The sequence below is a fragment of the Corvus moneduloides genome, chromosome Z (genome assembly GCF_009650955.1).
Source record: "Corvus moneduloides isolate bCorMon1 chromosome Z, bCorMon1.pri, whole genome shotgun sequence".
Lineage (NCBI taxonomy): Eukaryota > Metazoa > Chordata > Aves > Passeriformes > Corvidae > Corvus > Corvus moneduloides.
Window position 1 is genome coordinate 42,189,258 of NC_045511.1, and position 13,309 is coordinate 42,202,566.

At 35.0% G+C, this 13,309-nt stretch overlaps 1 pseudogene; it reads right to left on the minus strand.

The window, feature by feature from the left end:
• Nucleotides 1–4,938: 4,938 nt before the first annotated feature.
• On the minus strand, nt 4,939–12,075 carry LOC116437827 (annotated as a pseudogene).
• Between the last annotated feature and the right edge of the window lie 1,234 nt (nt 12,076–13,309).

Genomic DNA, 13,309 nt, shown 5'->3' on the forward strand with positions numbered 1-13,309 from the left:
GGAAAAGTTAAGTTCTTAGTCCCCAAATCCGCCCATACTTCCTGTGCTAATCTTCTATCAGATGAAACATACCTTAAATCAGTACTGTTTTCTCACTGACGGATTTTTTCTGGACTCTGCTGGGATATCTCACAGTCTGATCATAGATATTTGTATTGTAAATTGTAGAATTGTTTGTGTTGTTGTTTTGGGTTTTTTTTTCTCTGTGCATGAATGTGTCTTACAGGATGACTCCAATTTCATACTAGAAAAAAATGATGCTTGTCTATCGTATCCTGATACTCTACTATAGCACAATCTAAGAATAGATTCACAGCAAAGGAAATCACCACCTCTTCCTGCAACTGCAGTTTCCTTGTCCGTATCTAGATATCTTTCACAATGTGCCTTGTGACTGAAATTTTCAGAAAGCCAAAGGGCAATTCAATACTTATCTCCCATGACCAGCAAATAGAAGTACCCACTCCTGTGACACTCTTACCAAAGTCCTTCCTTTGATCTCCATTTGTTTTGAAGTGCTCATACTGAAATGAGTGAAACTGAACTGTGCAGTGGAAATTAAAAGCAAAAAAATGTCAGTAGCCCCAACATTTCTTCTTCCTAAGATCTCAGTTCATAAATGGCCCCTACATAAAAAAGCACAATGCAGCTAACAAGTGTAGCAAGGCAAGGGTTTCTTTTTTTCAGTTTAAAGGTCTTTTCTCGTTAGACAAACACTTGATAAATGCCACTGTTTTCCTTGTGGGCGGGATTTATCTCACCCAGAAGTACAAAACAAAGAAAAGCAACACAGAAAGAAATCCTTTGGCCTTATATCACCACATGAGTCACTGGCATGGTAAATGCAGTGGAATTACTCTGGGCTGTTACGATTAGAGTCCGGTCTGATAAAACTAGTTTCAGCACCCAAGAAAACAGGTTTCGGTATATGTAGATGCGTATGGATATGAATATGTATATGTGTATGTATATGTATATATATATTATAACTTCTTTCAAATGTGGCACATAAAATTTAATGTACTTTTATGTCTTTTTCCTTGAAGGCTGCACCTACTAAGGATTGTATTTAGTTTGTTTGAAGCACTATATCTTGATAACATGTCAAGTGTTAACAGGAGTCTGAAGAATGCATGCTTGCTGTGATCTCAGGAAAATACATACAAAAATTCACATATTGCTGAAGTCTGGAGTCCCTGGGAGGACATCCTCTAAACTTACTGTCTATACCTTGGTTTGAATCAATTGCCCATGACTGGGTCTAGTGCTAGTCAAGATTCCTTGCAGATAAATGCCTACCTAACATTAGGTACCTATGCAGAAGGTACTGGACTTCTGAGTCACAGTTGCCCATCTCATGCATCCCGAGTGGTACTTAGATGCCTCAGCTTAGGTAGCTGGTCTAGCACCGATAGTTAGCAGATAGGTTAAATTCACCTTCAGTATTTTTGTTCTCTATACTTTCAGGGCTTTTATGCAATGCAGATGACTGCATATTTATTAATATTTTTAAAGTAAGTAGCATGGGATTTGAAAGGCTTACAAGGAAATGAGTAATTTTAATTCATGTAAAGTAATTACTATTCATCAGTGACGATAAAATTAAATGCATGCATGGGTCAATAAGTGCAACACAGGTTACTGAACTGTTAAGCAAATTCAAGTTGCCACATGCACCGAATAAGACAAGAAGTCTGGGGAAAGTTGTGTGCCATTATGAGATTAAAATTGCTGACATAACACATGCTTGCAAGTGGCAAATTCATATTGTGAAGAAACCTTTTAAGGAGGTTCTAAATGTTGCTCTAAAAAGTCTCTCAAATCTCTTATATTTCAAATATAGTGATATTTGTTTTTAAGTAAATAAACCCCCAAAGTATAACAAGAAATGTATCCATTAATCAGCTTCTTTTTACATGCCATTAGCTGGAATCTGTTTTATTCTTGACATATGTAGAACTCATGAAGTCATACCAGAGAGCTATGAATTATTTATTGTGCTGTGATTATTATGCTCAATTTCCCTCAAAACATTTTGATTCCTTGGAGTATGGTATGACCCAATAAGGAAATATAAAGGAGTTTAATTTGCTTCTGATGAAATTCTGAGAGAAGTTTTTTAAAAAATGTGATTAGATAAAACTAAAAAATTTCCCTATAACAACTCACTGTAGCAAAGAAATATGCGCCAAATACTGAAATACTTTTTTAATGTAAAAAAAGAGTAATTTTGATATTATAACTTTGAGACATTATTCCTTTTAATATCCAGATAATGAAATATAATGTGTATGTATATTTGCATTAACTCTGAACCTGACTAATATACCCTAGGGAATTACAATGCTATTTTAGTAGCATAAGCACCAGGGATGTGAAATACTTCAAATTTTTGAGGGGAAAAAAAGAACTTGTTTTAAGTAAGGCATTTTAGATGTATGAGAATCATTGGTGGTGTGGGTTTCTTTTAAAAAAATCATAAATTTTCAGATGTCAGCTGTTTATTTCAATTTAGTATTATACAGTATATAGTAAGTATATAGTATTATAATTCTTTCCATACTAGGTAGAGAATAGTATCCCAATTCATTTTTTAATAGATGTCAAGTATGAAAACTTACTTCTGTGTCTTGGCTCAAAATAGAATAATATAGGAGACTAGCAGGCATAACCTGCATTCTGCTTTGTGGAACCTTTGATCTAGGACTTTTACATAAAAAAAGTTTGACCTTCCAGAGAGGAGAAGCCACTCATAGGATTGAGTTGTAAACTTGGAGAACCTTGTAAGTACATGATCAGCATTAAAGCCAAGTTTCATTTAATGTTGCTGCTCATTGTCTTCCCTCTCATTGATTTCTTCAATTGTGTCTTCTCTATGGAATGCCACTTTATTAACTGGTATAACTGGGTTAAATTCTAAAGTATTAGCTTATTTAAATACTGTAGCAAAAGTAGTTGTTCACTTTCTTAGTTTTCTTCTCATATGCTCCTTTTCCCATATGATCTGTGGAAATGAGGAGGGGAAACAACTCCACTGAAAGCCTGGAAAGCATCTTATAACAACAGGTGAGGAAGAAAAGGATTTAGAGGCTTAAGAGTTAGAGGTACTCATCCTTCTCTGCATGTGCATGGGCCATTTCTTCTGAATCCTGAAACCACAGTAATTTTGTGATGTAAGAGACTCATTCCTCAACCATCTCCTGCTTAGATCCTGGTAAATGTGATTGTTGTCTTGTGCTGTATTTTAACCTTTTCTGAAGAATGAATGTTGAGAAGGAATTAAAGTAGAGAGTAAAAGGGTGAAGGAGGTAAGAAGAAATAACAGACAGTTAAGACAGTAGTCTGTAGTGTATCTCCTTAATAAAAATAAAGGTAGAAGATGGCACTTTTCTCTGAGATTTTGGGAGCTTTGTAAATGTTGCAAACTTAATTAGGTGTATTGGTAATAGCAGTTATATAGGAATAGTCCTTCAACATTCTACATGTTTAAGTGTTACGCTTGTGCGTATTTATACAAACCTTTAGATGGTAGGAAAACTACAAGTATTTTATTTATAGTAGCCATTTCAGAGCTGTCTCAATACTATGTCATGTTCTGAAAATTGTTGACATTTTGGAAGTAAGGTGTCAGCTTGTAAGATGAATTGTAGGTGAACACTATTGTTTCATGTGTTAGAAGACCACAGTAGAAGTAGTTAGAGAAACCACTATATTCAAGAGTCATGACTCACTGATCTCTTTCTTTCTTGATAATAGGATTCCCAGAAACTGGGCAATATGTAAGAAGTTTACTGCTTCAGTCAAAGGAGGTTTTTTGGGTGCTATACAGTCACATAATGTATTCAAACCATTGAAATTCCTTGGGCCTTCCTGAAACCTGTATTATATTCAGTATTCTTCCAAGTCCAGAAATGGACAATTCTTAAGAGTAAAGGCTTTTTTATTTGCAGCTCTGCTTCTCTCACTCCATGCTCAGAAACCTTATGTCTCACGGGAGATGTCAGTGTGCCCTAGGTGTATCTGATATGCTGGGTATCACATGCTGTCCAGTTCTGCACACTTACCTTCCGCCTTCCAGACCTCAAGCTGCATCTGCTCTTGTCGCACACATTTCTCATGACTTGGAATGGCAGAGGATCTTGAGAAATGCATGGTATCATCAAGGTTATGGACCTTTGTGATCATAACAGAGTTTCTTTGTTAGTCAGATTGTTCCTTACTTTAGATGGTGAAGTCTTGTGACACGGGGCCACTTGTGTCCTGGGTTCTGCAATGCACCAAAGGTGTTTGGGTCAATTGCCATGCATCACTGCCTTATGGCAGAAGGAGCAGAGTTAGCAGTGGTAGTAATAGCACATACTGAAAACCAAGAAAAAATGTCTCATGTTTGGGGAAATCATGCAAGTCTCTAAGACTCTAAATTTGATAAGCGTTAGCTTTATAGTATAGATATTTTGTTAATCCTGGCAAAAGGTCATGTGAATTCAGGGATTCATAGAGTAGAGAGATTTTCCCTCACATGAGTGCAGACTTGTTTGATTTTTAAATGGGACCAGATATGTACACTCAAGGACAGTACATGCAACAGGTATGCTAATGATATTCTCTGATCTGATTCTGCCTTTGAAACTTTGTAGCTCCTTTTAACAGTTTGTAGGTGTTCATTTCAGCAAAAGCTAGAAGCTATAGTAAATTTTGTTTGGTTTTCCTGAGAGAACTCAGCTTCAGGATGTGACAAATGGTAAGTAAAAGAAGAGGTAATGTGCCATCAAGCACTAATTTTTGCAAATAATTTAATCTGCGTTGGTTCCAGTGTAGGTTGTGGGAAATAGTGCACACGAAATACTCCAAGTTTATTTCATCATTGAAATTTTATTTTTATCTTTATTTTCCATAAAATAAAACCATTGAAATTTTCTATGAAAGTCTGAAGTTGAGCATTACATAAAATACTGCAATTAAATATTACATCATATGATTATCAAACATTGAACCGAAGTCTACATGCAGCGCTTGTGCAGTATTTTGCTTGTATTTCTGATGGCTTATTTTATTAATGCCTAGGACATTATTTATCTAATTATTTTTATCATTTTAAAAGCAGAGTCAGAATAATAATGTCAGCCTGTAAAATATTCAACTAGCTTAAGATAGTGGTGACTTAGACAAAAATAGTTTGAATCAATGAGAAATGTAAAGTAAAGATTTGCATATGTGAGCCCATGTGTGAGGAAATAGTATAGGAAATAGTAAGATGCAGTGCAGCTTACACAATGCACATAATATTGTGTCTGTGTCTTAGGAAGGGACAGATTTTATCACAATAAGATTAATTTGAATATCTTGTATTTTTAGAACAAATATTGCATAGTGGCTCCTGCTGAAATAGTTGCAGGAATAGATCTAAAATTTTCCGTATTATAGAGTAATTTTATTTCTATGTTTTATAAACGTATTTCACCAGAAACCACCTTCTGCTATATCTCTCTTGTCAAAGGAATATAGGAATATGCAGGTTCATACATGAAATACAAAGGTTCAGATAAAATTTCTGGATTAAATCCTTCATTTGTCAGGTGCATTTTCTGATGCTTGAAAGTTGCAGTAATTTGCATAACATCCTATAAAAGAAATAATTCAAGTAAGGTGCAATATTCCATTTCAGCCTATATCGGTGAAAATAAGATGTGTTTACAGAATAAAACAGATCATACAATTTTAGTATGTCATTTCTTTAGTTAAACAGAATTATCTGATTCATAGGTGCAGTGAAATCAATATGTAAATGAATATTTTATTTCTTATTTATTTGCCTAATAAAGCAACACACAAGATTGCAAGTTTCTGTTTCAAAATACGCATTTTCTTCTAACTTTCCTTAGGGCAGTTCACCACAAAATCAGTGGAGTACAGAACACTTGGTGATGCTCTGCAGAGAGCTGACTGATTTTGTGGTACTGGCTCTCTTCTAATTTCCTACTGCTAAACTTAATTTAAAACATAATCCCGACAATGTTAAATGCCTTCTTGTCTTACTTGTCTGTGTAAGTAGTTGCTGTACAGCAGTTATTCACATGCCAATTCATGAGCAAGTTGTTCCGCACACAATAGTTGGCATATAAGAGCAGAAGTGGTATATAAATTAATCTCCTTTCAAATGTTATTTACATTAAGAGAAAAGCTTAAAACAGACTGTTCTAAAGCATTGTTATTACCTATATGGTGTTTTCAATGTAGTGAACGTTTTCTTTTAGTTCCCACACTGAAAGGAACAACTTTTTAGTTCTTGTTGAAAGGAAGTCTGAACAACTCAGGTGGAACACATAACAGAGCCACAGAGTTCCCTGGTTCTTTGCATCCTTGTCCCTGGGCCCCTGCTGTTCTTTTAGAGTCAAGTCAGAGATGTTGAGAACAACTCTCAGTCTGTCTGATTTTTACAAAACCAGTCAACCATAGTTGCAAGTCATATTAGAAAAAACCTATATACAGACTGCTGAAAAATTTTCAAGATTGATTTTGTTTTTAATCCAATTTTGCATGAGAATTTCATGCATTTGTTTGTCACTCTTGATCAGGGTGACTTCTTTTTCAGGACATAGAGAATGGAATTAATTTTCTTCCAAACAGAAAATTCTGAGTTCAGCATTTTTCCTGTTATACTCTCCTAAGACGTTTCATGAAGTAACAATATTTTTTTCTCATTTTGATTTTTTTAAAATGAAATGAAATTTATCTCTTTTAATAAAAATTTGCACATGTGTAAATATTAATTAATTAGTACTGTTAGTAACTTTGGTTACTTTGGCTCCTCCTCAATCACCTAAAGAAAGCTTTAGTCAGAGAGCACATAAATGCAAACAGGTTTAATCGGTTTGCCATATATAAACCTTAGAACTCTTTAGAGATTTTCTCAGTCTAGTGGAACTGTAAAGACAGATCTGTTCCAAAAGCTTTTCCCAGAAGAGGCCACTTGTGTCCTGAAGCACCATAGATAGTATAACCTATGCTTACTGCATGTGAACGTACATTTACTTAGTATATTGATCTGTTGGGGGAAAAAAATGTTTTATCAATCTTTAAAATTCTTAAATTTGTGCCTTTTAGACAATTTGTCAATATTTAAGGAGGGGCAAAACTGCCAAATGCCTCTCATCATCCCTTAACAGTGCAAAACTGTGAGCTACAAACTTTCAGAGGATGTAACGTGGAGCCCTTTCCTGCTCTTTCCAGTCCATTCTCTCCTGCTTACAGATCATCCTGTGGGGAGTTCACAAGGGATGTAATCCTTGCACTTTTAAAGTAGACATTAAAGAAGAATTATATCCTAGTTCTGCTTTTGTACTTTAAAACATGTGGGTGCATTTTAATTCTCATATTAGGAAATCATCTCTATAAAACATTTATCTTACTATCTATTGCAAGTAACTTGGTATTTCTTTGGTGCCTTGTCAGTAACAGTGAATAATAATCACTTCAAGAACAACCACATCAGGAAAAAGTTTGAAATGGATCACCCTTTTATAAGAAGAAACTGTTGTGCGTAATACTCTACATGTGTTTGCTTAGTCTTCTATTGACTGGAAGCAACCACTAGTTAAAGATGAAGAACTTTGAAGCAAAATCCAACAGCCAAATTATTAATCACATCTAGGATTCTGAGGTACGGATAGATCCTTATAGCAAAATAGAAGTTTAATCATATATGTGCTAAAATTCATCATAATAACAATAATACAAACAGCAATTTAGGCTAGTATTACCTTTTGTTTCCAATTATTGAAACAGTTTGTAAAATGCATTCTGCATTACATGATTGCAGAGACCAATTTTCAAGTCAGACAGAAGATAAATACAAGTGGGAGACAATTGATTGTCTTTCCATGATTCTCACAAAATGTGATTGCGCATAACTTGGAAAAAGTCCACAACATGCTTATAAAGTCTTTTTCCATTAAAGGTGTGGTGATGTTTAAGCACAATAGCTGCTATCCCTGTTCTTCCTTCATAATCTAAAAAATTTGAAAAACAGTATGACAAAAATGTGAATGTGAATGTTTTATGACACTTGGGGGGATTTAGTATTAGTCAGAACAAATAAATTGATAGTGTGAAGTATCCATCCTGTTTTCTCAGACATCACTGACTATAAAGTATATGATATTTTATTTATAAGGTACATGATATTTTATTTACAATACATGGTATTGAAGACTTTAAAAGTTACTTTCAGTGCATTTATTCAATTAAAAAATGTCACTGATGCCTTTTTATTAGGAATTATCTGTAGCTGGAAGGTGCCTGCTAGGTTTTATTCCTACCTGAACACTGGTGACATAGTGGCCTAATTAAATCAGAGGGACCATTAATTAAAAAAAAACCTGAATGCACTTACACAAAGATTAATGCAATAGATGGACACTGACATGTATGAGACTGTACTTGTTTTATATAAAGTCAAGTGCCTATTATACAGTGTATAAGCAGTGCTGAGTGCTTTGCACTCTCTTCCACAGACAAATTTGTGACAAAAAGGGTAAGTGGGTCCTAGTAAATTACAGGCATCAAACTATGTTTGACGTGCAAGCAGAAACAAAACCCTTTGCAAAAATATGTAACAGACATAGTTCCTGCATTCTATTTCACACAAGTGAAAATTCTAAGTGGAGAAAATATCTAAGTTGGAAGAAATCAGCTGCCACAGTTAAATCTGCTCAGAAAAAAAGAGCAGCCTTGAGGTGTGCCTAAACTGGAAAGAAAAAATATGGGTATTCTTTTCCTGAAAATGAATCTGCAGTTACCGAACTGGTGATATGCTGTAAAGTTTGTTTTATCAATATTTGAGACTCAGGTCAATATAGAAATATGAAAGACTGTGCCATCTAGATTTTATTGACACCATGACCAAAAATTGATGTGATTCTTGAGGCATTTTTTTAATGTGCTATTTACTGTCTGAGGTAGCAATAACCCTCTCAAGGAGTTCCTGTCAACTCCAACTGTAGATGATAATGAGAGATGCTTTGAACATTAGGTTACAGTTTTAGTTTCATGCACTGCATGACTGCCATCTGCTGATCAGCCATTCAGATGACGGCCTTTTAATTTTATTTTCATGTATCCTCTTTCTTTGAACACATTGTGTTTCCCATCTGTCAGCGCTGTCTCTTGAGAGCTTCCTCTTCATGTGGATGGTTTCTTTTAATACTAGACTTTATTTGCCCTTTATTTGCCTTCAACAGAAACAATGAATAGTTAGCACCACAAAAAGTTTGTCTTCCTCAACCTGTTCCTTCCATGGATGCATCTTCTGAGAAATTTTCTACCTCATCTTGTAATTTAGTTGCCTACAGCTTTTCAGCATGGTATTGTACATTTTTATGAAGCATCATATATGATTGAGAACATTCCAATTATTAAAAATATGTATGTTCTTGGACGGTACTCATAAGATAATGGTTTCACGCATGTCATTTTTAATATACCCTGGTTTACCATTTTTTTAGATGAAAGCCTGTAGCCTAAGAGAAGTCCTGTGTTGTTGATAACTTTGTATTTCTCACTTTGTATTTCTCACTTCTGTGTTACAAATTTTAATTTATCCCGATGTTTCTTCCATTCATTACAAAATTTCAGCATGTCATGTTTATTAAATATAGCATTTTATTTGAACTGAAATTTCATAACATGTAGAAAAGCCTGAATTGCCAAGCTGAAACTATTTATATCCTTACATGTATTTGTGCATTCAGTTGCAAGAACAGAGAAGTTAGAGTAGGAAATTACTATTTTCATTTTACATTCTCAAACTATAGGGAATGTCTTGCTTTTTACACTTACACCGTAAATGTTAACTTTGTGGACAAAATCCATCATACTAATGATCTCTGCAACTTCTAAAGTGGCAACATTTTCTCCTTTCCACCTGTTGAAAATATTTCTTATATTAATATAAATGTTAATGTACACATTTTTCTTCTATATGTGATGAAAGACTACTTTTAATGTGGGCTACCATTATTCTGAGCTGAAGAATGTAGATAGACAGACAAACCCCTTTCTGGTTTAGTGCCATCTCGTTTGAGATCCCAGCAATATAAGAAGTGCCAAATTTGAAAAATTCAATTATGTGGGAGTAAACTTTGGTGGGCTTGATTCCTATCCTTAGTGTATTTGTTTAAACAAAATTGACATTCATCAGGTTTGAGTCTGACCAGTGTCATCCAGTCCTGTGTATGTGTGATTTCTTCCAAGCTCCCTGGATTTAGTCTTAACTTTGTGCTATACCTGAAAGTGTCTCCCCCCCGGTCAGTGAAGTAGAGGAACCCATCCTCATCCATCACTAGGGGGTCTCCTGTGTCAAGATACACATCTCCTTCCACAGACACATTACGCAGGAGTTTCTTCTCTGAGGCTTCTTTACTTCCAATATATCAAGAAAATGGGGCATCCTCAGTAACTTGAACAACTAAAAGTCTAGTTTGTCTGGTAGAGTGTGAACATGCTGGAAAGGAGAACTGGTGCTCATCAGCCAGACAGCAACATTATTTTCCAGGAGATTCAAAATAAATTCTTACTCTATTGATCCCAAAAAATCTGCCAAGTTCAAAACCAAAACCAAAACCAAACGAGAAACCCCATGCTAATTATTAAAATAAGTACAGGTACAGACCTGATTACCAGCATTGAAATTATATATCATACCACTGTATAAACCTACTGCAGCCAAAGGAGGGCTAACCTGCGTACTGTACAGTGAAAAATACATCATGATGTTTAATATCCCTATATTTCTCATGTGGCTTTAATTCTAATTGGTAAAATACCATGAACTTAGTTTGTGATGCTAATACATAGGATTTAATTTAATCACTATATTATTACACATGTTTAAAAGCTTGGTGCACATACCAAATAACAACCTCGTACAAGTTCATATGGAAATATGGTAGTATTGCCAAAAGATGAGAAAACAGGAGTAGAAAGTGAAATAATTTGCATAATACACTGTGAACAGGGACAAAACTGCAGCTTGTCATGCTGCAGTCTTTGCTCCAAGCAATGCTATCTTGGGATCACTATTTTAAAGTAGTTATAAAGTAACATAAATTTTTATGTAGAAATTTTGAGCTGAAGGAAATCATGACTATAAAGGGAATCTGTGTCTTCCTGTAGTCATCGAAGTTTTATATAAGCTACATAAATCAATAAATAGAAATGGAAAGGAAACTGTGCTGAAGTATCTCTCAAGGCTGTTTTCTAGATGATGCATGATTATTGCTGCTCGTACCTTGTCCAGTACTTGGAGAGTTTCAGATTAAAGCTTTGTATTCTACTAATTAATTGCATGGGGCTTATTTTGTGCTTATACCCTTGAAATTTAAACATGATCTCTTTTCTCTCCTTTTTAGACAACACTATCTCTTTCCCTCCTTTTCCCCCTCCTTTTCTTCCCTCCTTTTAACTGTATATATATATAAAGAGCTTGCAGCTTAGAAGAGCTCTGATCTGCTATTTTTGATAAAAGCAGGAAACAGCAGAAAGTGAGCAGTAAGTGAAATACAACACAGAACTTACCTTCTCCTATGACCAGAGCTTTTGCTGCACATGTATTAATACAGTGCAGGAGAGATCTTGAGTGGATATTGATGTTGAGAAAGGCCACGATGAAGCCCAGCTTGGCCAGCCCAAACCAGACATGGATGAAGTCAGGTCCGTTACTCATCAGCAGGGCCACAGTGTCACCTTTTTCTAGATTCCCGTAGTGTAGGAAGACCTGTGCTACCCTGTTACTCCTCCTGTCTGCCTCTTGGTAAGTGTACTCTGTCCCTTCATAGATAAGGAATGGCTTCTGGGGAAATTTTTTCCACTCTCTGGTCAGTTACGGAAAGAATTCCATTTCTTGCCCACTTTTTTACTGTTGTCTTCGACCTCTTCCACCTCAAGAAGTAGACTAGATCTTCCCAGAAATAGGGAAGAAAGATCCTCAGAGAGACACACAGCACCACCATTCCTCTGGCAATTGTCAAAAGCCACATGCATAGCATGCTTGGAGGAGGGCAATAGTAAGATTTAGTGATCTCAGATGTATAAAATACATACGTTATAATAATTAACACCGAGTTTTAAGACAGAGACTGGAAGTCAATGAGCTAATTACTATTCCACCAATTAATTTAAGAACTGTTAAAAATGCCTTATTGGTGTTTACTAGAACAAAAAGACCAGCAAGAGTACAAAAAAGAAAAAGGGGGTTAAGAGTAAAAAAAAGGATTGTGCATGATTTTTAACTTGTAAACAAAATTATGTCTAGATTTTTTACTGTGCCATGACAAATCCTAAAAAAAGATGGAAACACACAGATCAAGCATATACTATCATACATATAATATGAAAGTATGTTACATACGATGAATCTGTTAAGATGCACCAAATGTTCCTCTTTGCTGCCTAAGTTGGTTGTTTTGGTATGATAGAATTTGAGACCATTTGAGACCAAAGGTTTGAACAGTCTGATGAACATACACAAATTCAGGCAACATAATGTGAAACTTCTGCATCTTCTGAAGTATCCAGTTTTCACCACAGGATTTTCTGGCATTTGCAATAAATCGTGATTAATAACTTTGCAGTATTTGTATTATTTACATTGTTTACAGTAGCATACTGCAGGCTCAAACAAAATCATTCACAAGTACATACTGAGATTTGGAAAATAACCTTTATAGCGTAACAATTAGTAACTTCTATAATGTATTTCAGGCAAAAATTAATTGTCATATTTTCAAATGGTTGTAGAGGAGGACTTGTGAAGATCATCCAAGATCCCTACAATGTAATACATGTAGCAGTGACCAGTCTCCTTTTTAAAGTTTCAGCCATTATTACTACAAATATTTGAAACATCTTATGTGACAATTTGGGATTCAGGAACACTTCAGCAATCTGAGAGGCTTTTCTAAATGGGGTGGCCTCTACTCTGTAATTTAGAAGTATCTTACTGACAAGCTGTACTTTTGGTATATTCCTCAAGGTTGATTACATTTTTAACAATATTCAATGAATGTATTTGTAAAATTCAGTGGAATTCTTGCAGAAAGCAAGGTCTTGTACGTACCACAAAGCATATGAAATGTATCAGTAAAAGAGCAGCTTAAAAATTAAAGCATTGTGACATTAGTTGCATATAAGCATACAAATGAAGTTAAAGCATGTAATACACAATGTTTTAATGTTCAAAAGAAAATTTTAAACCCATCCTTTTCTGAAGTCTATGATTTGTAAAGAGACATTCTTAGCTACTTTGAAATCT